Source organism: Corvus cornix, chromosome 1 (assembly GCF_000738735.6).
Source record: "Corvus cornix cornix isolate S_Up_H32 chromosome 1, ASM73873v5, whole genome shotgun sequence".
NCBI classification, from domain to species: Eukaryota; Metazoa; Chordata; class Aves; order Passeriformes; family Corvidae; genus Corvus; species Corvus cornix.
In genome coordinates, this window is record NC_046332.1 from 43,665,185 (window position 1) to 43,677,486 (window position 12,302).

Consider the following 12,302-nt stretch of genomic DNA (forward strand, 5'->3'; position numbering starts at 1 on the left):
CAGGCTGCCTACCAGCGGTGCCCATGTCCTTGTGTTGCCTGTAGCAGAAGTACTCCCCAGAAGGTCCTGATACTATTAATCTCTCCTCAAGAGAAATTAAAAGGTCCTAAAACCTTTCCTTAACTCTAATCCTTTTGTTGTCTTTCTGTCATTCAGTTCACTTTCTGTGGGATTTTTGAACTGGAGCTGACCAGAGCTGAAAGTAGTTTATAATGAAAACATGCTCCACTGGTTTATTTAATGGCATTAGGTTACAGAGACCATAGAGCATATGTCTTATTTTCACTGATGATCAAAACTGCAAAACCAAATTATGGGAAGTCTACCTGAAGCAATCATAACATTTTTTTCCCCTTGCGCTGCAGTTAGGCTATTAATAAGCTAGAAATCTGCCCTGTCCTCTATCTCAGTTGATTTGAAATACGGTGGAAAACAAGCTTCCAGTATTGCTAATTGTGCATAACATTTTAACAGCTGCTGTGTTTCATCATAAAGCTATGTATTTGGGGGAAGAAGCTAAGAGTTGGTGTGTGCAGTGAAATCACAAAAGCTCTAGGTTTTTAAAATATTGTCAGGGTTAGAGGTGTGAAATGTGCCAAGAATTAAAAGAAAAAAGAAAAAAAAAAGAAGCTATTGTGGTTTTAAAAAGCGCATTTGCGAAGCAGTTTTCCAGTTTTGCTTTCAAGAAGTTGCTGTGCAAACTACAGAGAGGAAGGTCTGCTTCTGCCAGACCTGCTCATCCGAACCAAGCAGCCATCAATCAATGTCAGAGCCAAGGTCAAAATGTGCAACCCCCATGGCAGTGGCCAAGTAAGGGAAAGGGCTAGGGACAGCCTGGCTGTAGTGGGAGGGAGCATTGGTCCCCAGCTTGGCCAGACTTGAGAGGGTTTCTGCTTTCCTTCTCTAGCCTTGCTGACTACAATGGGACTATGGAGCCTTCCCCTTGCACATCTGCCACACATGGACAGTGATATTTACCTGCCATGGATATTTTATGGAGACAAAACACTGATTCCTGTCCTTCCTGAGTCAGTCAGTAGACCTTCCATGATGAGTCCTGAGCAGCCAGTATGTGTGGTGCATGCTGAAAAGGAAAACCAGAATTCTTCAAGTTTATTTGCTCTTGTTTTGTTACCCCAAGGCAGTACAGCAGAGAATCAGTCCCTTTCCAAACCATGCTGGAGGTTGGAATGTAATTATCATTGCCTTCAGTGCTGAAAATCTTTTCAAAGCTCTTCCATTTTTGGGAACAATGGTCTGTGAATCTCTCTAGACTGAAGATTAATGCACCTCCTTCTGCATCCCTGTCACTTGATGCCGTCATCTCTCTCTCCTGGAATGTGTGTGTTTGCCACTGTAAGCACACCAGAACTGCAGGAGCAAGCAGCCCTTGCCTGACACAGGCTGCAGAGGCACCTCCAGTATGTATAAACTCCTGGAGAGTACTTTCTCAAAATTGCTCACTTTGGGGATAAAGCTAAGATTTTTTTCTTAGAAATTTGACTGAGTGACATATATTATCCTTGTCTGAGGAAATCTCAGAGTTAAGTGGGGCTTGAGCTTTGTGGTGGCTGCAAAAGTACAGGTTTTAATGCATAAGAAAACTGATTTTCTTGCTGACTGATTTTCTCAGAAAAATTCAAGGCAAAACCCATAAAATCCTCAGTATTTTCTGCATCTCATCACATTATCACACTGCTCATCTGCAAATCTCATTTTGATCAGCTTACATTGTCTTTTCCAGTATCTTGCTGCTGACATTTGCTTCACATGGATTTGTTTGGTCTCTAGTAGCCTTCTTGTGCTGTCCTTCAGAGCTTTTATTTCATAGAATCATAGCGTATCTTGCATTGGAAGGGACCTTAAAGATCACCTAGTTCCAACCCCACTGCCATGGACAGGGATACCTTCAACTAGCTGACATTGCTCAGAGCTCCACCCAACCTGGCCTTGAACACTTCCAGGGATGGGGCATCCACAGCTTCTCTGCACAACCTGTGGCAGTGCCTCACCACCCTCACAGTAAAGCATTTCTTCCTAATACCTGATCTAAATCTACCCTCTTTGTCCTGTCACTACATGCCCTTGGAAACAGTCTCTCTCCATCTTTTCTTGTAGGCTCTCTTCAGGCACTGGAAGGCCAAATCAAGTCACCCCAAAGCCTTCTCTTCGCCAGGCTGAACAATCCCAATTCTCTTACCCTTTCCTCGCAGATGAGATGCCAAAATGTTTATTGACACAATCACCTTCTGTCTGAGTAGTTATGCTTTGCAAATAGAGAGAATAAAATCAATATTTTTTTTCTTGGAAAAGTACTTATTACATGTTAATTAAAGCTGTAACCAGGCCTCCCATGTGGGAGGTATGTTATTTCTGAACAAAATGGCTTCAGCTCTGTGCTTGGGTCAAAAAAGCTTGGGAACAGACAGGCACCAAAAGCTTCACAGCATTCCTGGGAACCAGTCACCCCACAGGTGTCTGACATGTAAATGACAGTATAATTCTATCCATGAGAGACAGAAGAAATTACACTACTGCTAATTTTCTCTACATGAAGCCAGGTAATTGACTGGATTAAAAAAAAAGTTGTGCACAGTATAGTAAAGGCAATTTGCTGTGTAACTGATATTTATTTTACAGGGCTCCTCATACATATGAGAGAAACTAGGGGAATATGGGTTCTGTTATATGTATAAAATGATCTCTTAGGAAGAGGCCCACAAAGTGAAATCTGTCTCAGAATTAAATGAAATGTCTCACATGGAAAATCTGACCCTCTCACACAGTGTTTTCTTCTGCCCCACCATACCCTGTGATCCGCAGTGTCTTCTCAGGCATTGTTCCCAGGGATGGAAACCTGCACAGCAGAGTGGTAAATAAGTGAGTTTTTGAATTTTCAAACATGAAAACCTACTTTCAGCTGCTAGACCTAGCACAGAGAAAGGAAAATGCAGAGTGCAAAATTCATCATCCCAGAACTGCTTCTTACCTACTTTTTCACACCCTTCCTCTGTGTGCAAATGAAACACAGTAGTGCTGCAACCAGCAGAAGTCTACAGATACCAGCCAGAGTGATCCTGCTCAAGGCAGTGGACCTTAATCATGAGCTGTCTGTTAATTAGGTGCAATTGTCTCTCAGCTGGATTAAATATTCCACATAAGCACAGGCACTGTACAGTGTCATCACCTAATGCTTGTGCTGGTGTGGGTGGTGTCCTGCTGGTTCTGATGGCCACTGGGAGCAAAGAGATTGCTCTGCAGGCTGTTCCAGCATCCCAAGCTGAGAGGCCCACACAGCTCCTAAACCCATGTGGTTTCTAGACTCCTAAGTAGCACCTAAACTAATTTTCTCCAATTTTTTTCCCTTTTGCTTTGCCTGCAGTCAACTGCTTTTCCAGGTCACAGACAGCACCAGGAATCTGTTGGGTTTGTGCAGGGTGCCTTGATCTTAATATTTTTCTTAGAAATGTCACTCTGTTGTCACTCTCATAATTTCTGCGCGTTTTTTCTTTTGGCAGACATTAGCAATTGTTTTATCTCATGCTCCTGTTCCTCCATGTCTTCCTTGAGGAAGGATCTCTTACAGGAATTTTCTCCCCCCAAAGAGTGATACCCTTGTAAGAACAAGCAGTGAAGATTTCATGGTGCAGAATTTTGCCTAGGATATTCCCAGGAGATTTGAAACCCGCTTTGCTTATTACCATGAGATTGCATATGTGCTAATCAAACTCACCTTTCTCATTTTCCAAAGGAAAATATTTCATTTTTACTCTGAGCTTGATTTTCCAGTGAATTGGTTTGTTCCACAGCAGATCTGCTTCTTACATCAAGTTTGATCTAAATGCTGTGGAAGAAGCTTGTGGAAGCATCTTTTGATCTACTATTTCTCTGATTTCAGTGTAACCTTTTACTCCCATTTTGCGAGTCATGGTGTCCTTCCCATTTTCAAAGTACTGTTTCAGATCAAAACTTTGGAATCATCCATAATGCTTTTGCTCAGTCCTTGAAGAAATGCTGTGATTTTTTTTGGTAATATGAACATAGATCTTGACAGGCAGGACACCAACCATTTTTTCAGAGGTTTATACTTCTATTTTATTAAGTAAACTTACAGTGACAGTTTGGTCTGATGACTCTTTTTTCTGAGATGTGATTAAACCCAGTTGGTTTTGCATTTGCATTTTGCATTTTATGTTTGTTTGCATTTTATGTTGCTCAGCCGTACCTTTCACTCCTCTTTCTTCTGAAAACTGACCTGACTTGAAAATAGCTTATGGATGGTCATAAATTGCAATTCTTACCAAATTTGCTATTTGACACAAAACTGTCTCCTCACTCTTCTGAAAATCACTTCTTTGCCTCAGGTCTCGCAAACTATCACTCTATTAATGCCTTGCACTTACCTGTGTCTCTGCCTGCCTCTCGTTCCGAGACACTGTCCATCACTTACTCCAATACTCAGTATGTTTACACTGACCACGGGAATGAAAAAGCAGAAGACCTCGTAAACTAAATAGTTTCCTAATTAAAACATTTAATCTAAAACACCCCAGCAACTTAGATTGAGGGGGAGAAAGAAGGAGGAGAAATGTGCTATCCTTGAGAGCACTCTTCCTGTGCTTATCTTGAAGGCACAGTTATACACCTCTGGAAGGTTGCTCTAACCTACACCTCTAGCCCTCTGCAGTAGTTGGAAGTGTGTCTTGCTGTACTCATATCCCTTTCAGCCACAGCTCCTTGCCTTTTATGCTGTGCTTTGTTGCTTTCTTTTCAGCCATTTAAGACCAAGTGCTGTTGTCCTCTGCTGCTGCTGCTGCTGCTGAAGCACAGCAAGACTTTGAAACAGTCTCCATGACAATCAGAGATACGCAGTCTGGATCCTAATGGGGGTGATACATGACTGTGATTGTATCCTGTGGAGCAAGGTACGTATATGCAGCTGCTGGAAGATGTGGGTTAAAAACTGCTGGTTCCTCCCTCCTTTTATGACCATGCATGGTGCTACAGGGAAACCTCTTTGCTCTGTGCTCCACAATATCTCCTTTTCTGGAGATGTTCCCCAGGGATTGATTTTATCTGGTGTGAGGTTTGGAAAGGGATGAGAAACATTAATGGCTGAATGATTATAATGCCTTAGAAAATGGAGCTGAAAGTGCAGTGCATAGAGATCAAAATGAAACACAGTATCTGGCTGTGAGATTTTGAATTATATCAAAAGGGAATTTATTCCTGCTTTTTAACTTCTTGTTACCTGCAGAGCTGAATTCTTAAAACATCAGTTCCTGCCTGTTATGGCAGTATGCTGTGTTCTGTCCAGTGTCTTCATGTAAAATGAAGTTTTAAAATACAAAAAGATGTGCTAGTTTTAGGTACATCAGCCATTCATACAGGACAAAATATTCAAATGCTATGATTTATAAAGTACTGGATGACAGTAGAATGGTTTTCTTTTTCTTGGCCTTAAGATGTTCAAATAAGGACAAATGCTGTGGAATGAAAATGAATATGAATTCCCTCTGATGAGCAGGATGTAACCTGTTTTCTGATTGTCTATGCTGATGTTTTTGCCCATTGTTTAAATGTGGTACGCTGATGCTGCTTTAATTATGATAAAATTCCTTCTTCGGGGCAAACTTCAGCCACATTAGTTTGATATTTTTTCATTACCAGGTTCTTTGTATCACATTTGAGCCAAGAAACATAATCAAAAGGTATCCTGAATACTGAAATACTAGATATTTGTATGTGGTTTTAATGGACCATGTGCAAACAGCCATATAAAGTTAGTGAAGGTGAGAACTGTATAGCATGACATATGGTGAATAAAATTGATAATACTGGAACATAATGAGAGCTATGTGATGCTTATGTATCTATTAATATCTGTATCCACATACACCCCCATGTATTCTAAATATATGTACAGTAACTTTCAGCAAGTAAAATGAGAATTCATAATGCAGTAGAATGGAAAGAGTATGAAAATGAAAACAAAGGCAAAGCCACAATAAAACTGAAGCAGTCAGGAGGAACAAAAGAAAAAAGATACCTATTAAAATTCATTCTATAAAAGGACAATTGTGGATGTAGGGAGCTATTTCCAGTGAGAAAATGTTTGAGAGAAGATTCTTGGCGGTTTTTTTGCAGCAGAAATCTCTGACCTTTCACATGTACTGTGACCATAAAGGCTGTGTCTTGAGAGAGAGGGAGTAAGAGAAGACAATGTTTGGGTATTTTATGATGAACAAAAAGCATTTTCTTCATCTTTCTTAACATGACCTACCAATGTAAGACGTAACCCTTTAGAAAATTCTCCATGTCTGCTTTAACCTTGGCTCTGTCTAGATGCTTTGGTCATCTTTTCTAGTGTGTCAGCCTTTATGTTTACTGACTTGTGCCAAACACTCCATAGGCTTCCTCTTTATGGACAATTTCCCTTTTACCCCAGCACATTCTCTGTCATATTTTAATACCATTCCAAGGTTTCACCCATTTCTTTTCACTGGACTCCCATTCCTTATTTCATTATTTACCTGCAAATTCTGCATCTTCTTTCATGCTGGAAATAGGCTTGGAGAGAATCTCAATTAGGTCTACATGAGAAATATCCAGATAAATCTCTTGAGATCTCAAAATAATACCAATGCAGAAATCACTGTAAATACTATGTTGCTAGGAGGGAAATAGGTCCTGTGGAAATATGTCCTGATGGGAGTGAGTTCTGACCTCTATGTTCTAGGATAGTATCTCAAACAAAGAATATGGATGTCTGGCTTAATGTCAAGAGAGACCCAGGTGGGAACAAGGCCAGGGCAATCAGAGCAAGAGCCAGGACACTGAGAACTGAGCCCAAGGTCCAACCAAAAGAGTAAGGGAAATAAGAAGATTCAGCACATCGAGTCTGGCATGGATCTCTAGCCAAGCCCAGGCCGTGTAGCTGTTATGTCTGTTATGCCTATCATGAAATCAGTCCAGAGATAAAAGTCCTCTGGGTCTCTCTTGCAAACCTGTTCTTGCTGACTTTTTGTTCCTGTTGCTGCCTCTACTTCTATTCTTTTCTTGCTTGCTAGCTGCACCTTTTCAATGTTAATATCACATACTTGGTCACTGCTCAATCTATGCATTTCTAATTTAATCACTCCTAGGGCACCAGCTCTCTTATTTGTGAGCACCAGTGCTCTTATTTGTGCTGTGGTTATTTAAACTGCCCTATAGTCTGTGAAAGTCTCACTAGAAATGAAGCAATATTCCCCACACATTTAATCTCAGTCTTGCAGAGAATGATTCTTGCTTCTCTGTGCTGCTGCATCTTTGCATATGCACACACAAACTACATTGACCTTTTCTACTACCATGTTCCTAAGATGCTTGAAAGTAACTTGCTGGGTTTTATCGTCTTAGTCCTTATGACATTTCTGCCATCAAAGAATCTTCCTCTACTAGAAATCATCTTCCAAGCTAATTTTCCTTTCTCTAGTCCTGTCCTTTACGGTATTTTACCAAGGTGATTCTTGTTCTGTTACTTTTGGGCTGTGTTACTAATTACTCTAATCCCCCTGTCCCACGTCTTTTTCTTGTCACTTCTCAATTTAGTATATCACTATGAATTTCATTAATATGTTGTTTACTCCTTTTTCTAGCTCATTCCAACTCAGATTATTCTGTAATTCTGTGATTACTGGAAGTATTAAATAAGGCAAAACCAAAGACTGATCCTTAAACATTTACCTGTCCTCCCTATAAAATGGTGTTCTTCTCTTTGTCTATTAGCCTTGTTTTAGTCCTTCATTCCAGACTTCAGACCAAATGAGATATTTTTTTGCACAAGCAGGTTCAGACGAACTTTTTAAGGACATTTTTGGGAAGCATAGGAGGCAGTCTTCCATTCTCATGCTCTCCAGTTTTATATCAGTGTAGCTGCCTGGCTTTGAGGCAGAGGATGACCAGACCAATTGTTTTAAAAAAATGGCTTAAATCCAAGAGTATTACATTTATTCTGTTCCACTCATCCATTAATTTGGTAATTCCATAAAAAAAGCATTATCTTTGTCAGGCAAGATCTATTCTTTATAAATCCTGCCTCTTATTGCTCATCATTGCATTATTCTCTGCAAATGAAGTGACTATTTCTTAAGACGACTTTTTCTATTGTTTTTGTCTTTTTCCAGGGTTAGAAGCTAAACGTAAATCATTGTAATTAGTAGAACTTCCTTCATTCTTTTATGAATGTGGCTGAGACAGTGCCACATTTGCTTTTCTGTTCAGCATTTACAGAAGGAGGACAGATAAAGGCATAGCTGTCTCCTTTCCTGCTTAGCACCTCCACACACCTGTGGTGTGTGATTCTAACTACTTGATGGTGCAGGAGATGTGGTGAAATGTGGCCATCACTGCTGCTTCTAAAACTCAAGACTTTGCAAGATAATTTATGATGAATGTTATAGTAGCTTTCAGAGAATCCAGGTAGATTGAGGTGTATCATATGTTTATTTTCTTAATTTTCTTTGTTTCTGTTTCTCATGACAATTGATTTTTGTCAGGAAGTATTAAAGGTCCCCAAAGGATGTGCTACCAGAGTGTGACTATCTTATGCCTATATGCCTGTATCAGAAGATGATCAGGGTATACTTGGCTTAAACACTGCTAGATTTGCCCCATAATTTCTTCCTGACTTATTCTGGAGCGGTGTCCAAGTTTGAAAGGTACCTTTAGCAATGCTTCTGAAAGTACTTTGAGTTTTATTTCCACAAGGGCAATACTACTGACCTTTCAGTTCCTCTGCTGTCCTGTGCACTTGGCCAGTACCAAACATCAGCAAACACAACCTCATTTCTGGTGTAAGATTATTAGCCCAATATTTAAGAAAGTAAAATTAGGTTGCCTTGAGGTAGGGAGGTGTAGTTATCTAAAAGGCACAGTTGACTTCCTCAACTGGTTTGAACTTCAGTGCATGAAGAAGTACACCTTTCTCCTCTCCTAAGAGAAATAAATATTAGAAGGCCAGGAGAGCAAGTTCATCCAGAGCTACATGTCCTAGAATCCTAGTGTGAGATGTTATGGACTCATCTGTGTACTCACCTAAAAAATCAAGGTTTACTTCATAAAACTAGGTTTTTATCTAATTCACTGACTTGCAGCATAAGTAACTTTGATATTTATTTTGTTGCTGTTCTTGCTCCACAGTGCCGAGCTGAGCTTTGCACTGGTGTCCACAGCTGTGCAAGTTGCAGCTGGGAAAGGACAAGGGTTTTGCTGGGGTTCTGTGTCTGTGAATGTGTCGTGTTTTGGTTTGGGTTCTAGACATGGCAGACATTCTCTGAGGCATGGCTTCTCATTTACCTCACCATCCAATCAGGAAAACGTTGTATTCCTAAATTATTTTTTCTTTCTAATGTTCCACAAAATAAAAACTATAACGGCAAAAAATGCAGCTAGCCACTACTGAGCTCACTGACAATTCCAGGCTGAGAAGCCACATTTAACAGTGGCTTCATCTAGGATGGAGAAGGGGATGGCATTACTTCACATTATAAAGTTTGATCATCCACACGTGAATTTACATCTTGCTCAGTTGTACCCTCACACTGGAAAGATGAGGTATACAACTAATGAAAGAACCCACTGCAATAATATTCTCTAAATAAACCACTGACCATGAACGAAGGCAGAGTAGAACCTTGGATTTCAAAAACATTAGAAAATATCCCTTTTTTCATGTCCATTGTCTTTCAAATTATTTATGTTTTTTCCACTTACATCTATATGTGTGTGTGTATATATATATATATATATTTATACATATATATATATTTATCTGAATTGAACTGCTTATTAATTAGAATCAATACAATGTGTTGTCCACCTCCTGTTCATTGTGTCTGTTTCCTTGCTCTGCAGGCAAACTAAATGCAAGCAAGTTCCTTTTTCCTGGGAAGTGTGTGATCAAAGGAAGATCAAAGCAGAATCTGAGTTCAGAGTGTGTAATTTTTTGGCTGATCAAACACAGATGTGTGTTCCCTTGTGTTGAAACGAAGGTTGGAGGAAGTTAACTAACTGGCTACAACATTTCCTTTGCATTATGCATTGGCAGTTCAAAGGGCTCCTCCCAAATCAGAAATAAACTTTCTTTGCTACCATAGGGTATATTATCCATGGGCATCCTTGCAAAATAATCTCACAGGCAGCAGTAGAGAGTCATGCACAGACCCTACCTCCGTCTGCTTGGGAGTTTTTTCTGGCCCATATTTGTCCACTTAGCAGACATCCAGCTAAGTGGATTGTACTGCAAAGTAGAGGGTCAAATGCAACAAGAGCAGAAGTTGCTCGCATTGCTTCTGTGTTTCTGCATGTATTGTTGTCTTCAAAGAGGTAGCTGGATCCTAACAAAAGCAGGAAATATGTAATTCAGATAGCAGCATTATGAGCTATGCAGTGGGCAGATTATATGGCCCACACTTTTGGTATCATTCTAATTTCTGAAAGCTAGATTATTTTAAGACATAACATTTAACATCCCTCCTGCTAATCTCATTAGCATTAACTGTTACAGCCCTGGCTATACTTGTTGTGGAAATAAGATTCTTCCTTTGATCTTGCTAAATTGCTGAGAGCCCAACAGATGTCAGTAATCCTAGCATCATAAAACAATATGTATTTTATCATCAGGAAGAAATGCATTTTGGTCAGACAATATATTGAAGTTTCAGCTTCCAAAGAAGTTATAAACAGCAGTGCATAAAAGAGGATATGTTTTAAGATGAGTGCATGACAGCAGCTTATAAAATTAACGTTTGGAAATAACTTCCAAATCATATTCAGAAGTGGAAACAAAAGTAAAAATATTTCAGGCTCCACAAATACGGACACTGATTCAAGCAATTAAGAAAACAGCTAGAGGATTGTGAGATAATACAGAACTTCCAAAAGTTGCTTTAAATGTAAATAACTGAGATCACATATGTACATGTGTAGGGGAAGATCCCAAAAATTCTTTAGGAAAAATCAGGCAGCATGGTCACCTGACATGACTGTATTTCCTAATAAATCCCATCAAATGTCTGAAATCTAATAGAGGCTGGTGACTAGGACAAGGACAAAATGTTTCAGGTAAAATTACTATCAGAACATGGAGCAGAGTATTACCAGGTGAGTTAATATTACTCCCAGAACAAGGAAGGTAAAAATCCTGTAGCAGGGTATACAGTAAATGGCCCACAGCTCAAGCTTGCTGGAAATGCAGGTCTGAGTGGAGCTGGTGCTTGCTCAACCATTTGTCCTTCTGGTATATCTGGAGGTGGTGCTTAAGCTCTGCTCTGAGTGGACAGGTCTCACACTGAGAGGCCTGAAACCAAGTTTGTCTCCAGGAATGTCAGGCTTGGAGAGGCCAAAAAAAGTGTCCCCCTGCCTCACTCTGCCACGGGATATGTCTGACTTGCCTTTCCATCATGAAGAAGATCCTGTTTCCAATATATTCTGTGGGCATCCAAAATGTGTTCACTCAAAATGTTTCCCAAGCAGTTTCCTCCAGGCTTGCTGGGGGAGCAGGTGCAGAGAAGGAGGGTGCCTGTGCTATCCTGTCCTCTCTTACTGGGAGAAAGTAAGTGCTCACCTACAATAAGAAAAAATATGTAATCTAAGTAAATGTGTTTATCAACACACAATGAATGTGTTCTGTAATTCCATTATAGACAATCGCCTGTAGAATCTCTGACATTTACAGACAGAAAAGGAAACAAACCTGTCCTGTTCCTGTCACCTCAGCATCATAGTCAAGCATGGATTTTGACACTTCAGAGAGAGGTGTCCATTTGTATCTTCCAGTATCCAAAGGCAAAAGGTTCTACTAAGAATGTGGTAGGAGAAGAGTATATTTAAACCAAAGCAGAACAGAAGAACAGTCTGCTGTGTGTGCTTCAAGAAGCCTGTGGTGGTAAAAATCTGTGAAGACTGAAGGATTAGAAACACAGGCAGACTCAAACAAAGCTCCAAGAGGGCACTTTGGCACAGACCTTAAATTTCCCAATGGAAATAGAAGAGACAGAGTAGTTTGTTTATAAAATATAGGCACTAACTGAAAGTGATTGGGTCCTGCCACTTAATAAATTACCATTCATATGCTGAGTCTTTGTAAGTGTGTGGGTGCATGCTCTTAGCCCTTCCTGGCTGTAAGAGAAAAAATATGTTAACTTAAACCACCTTCACAGAACCGAGGCTGGAGCATGTTGGATTTCAGTTCAGCAATGAGCATGTGTATGCTCAGTAACAAGTGGTACCTGTTAAAGTGACATGAACTGTTCACAGAT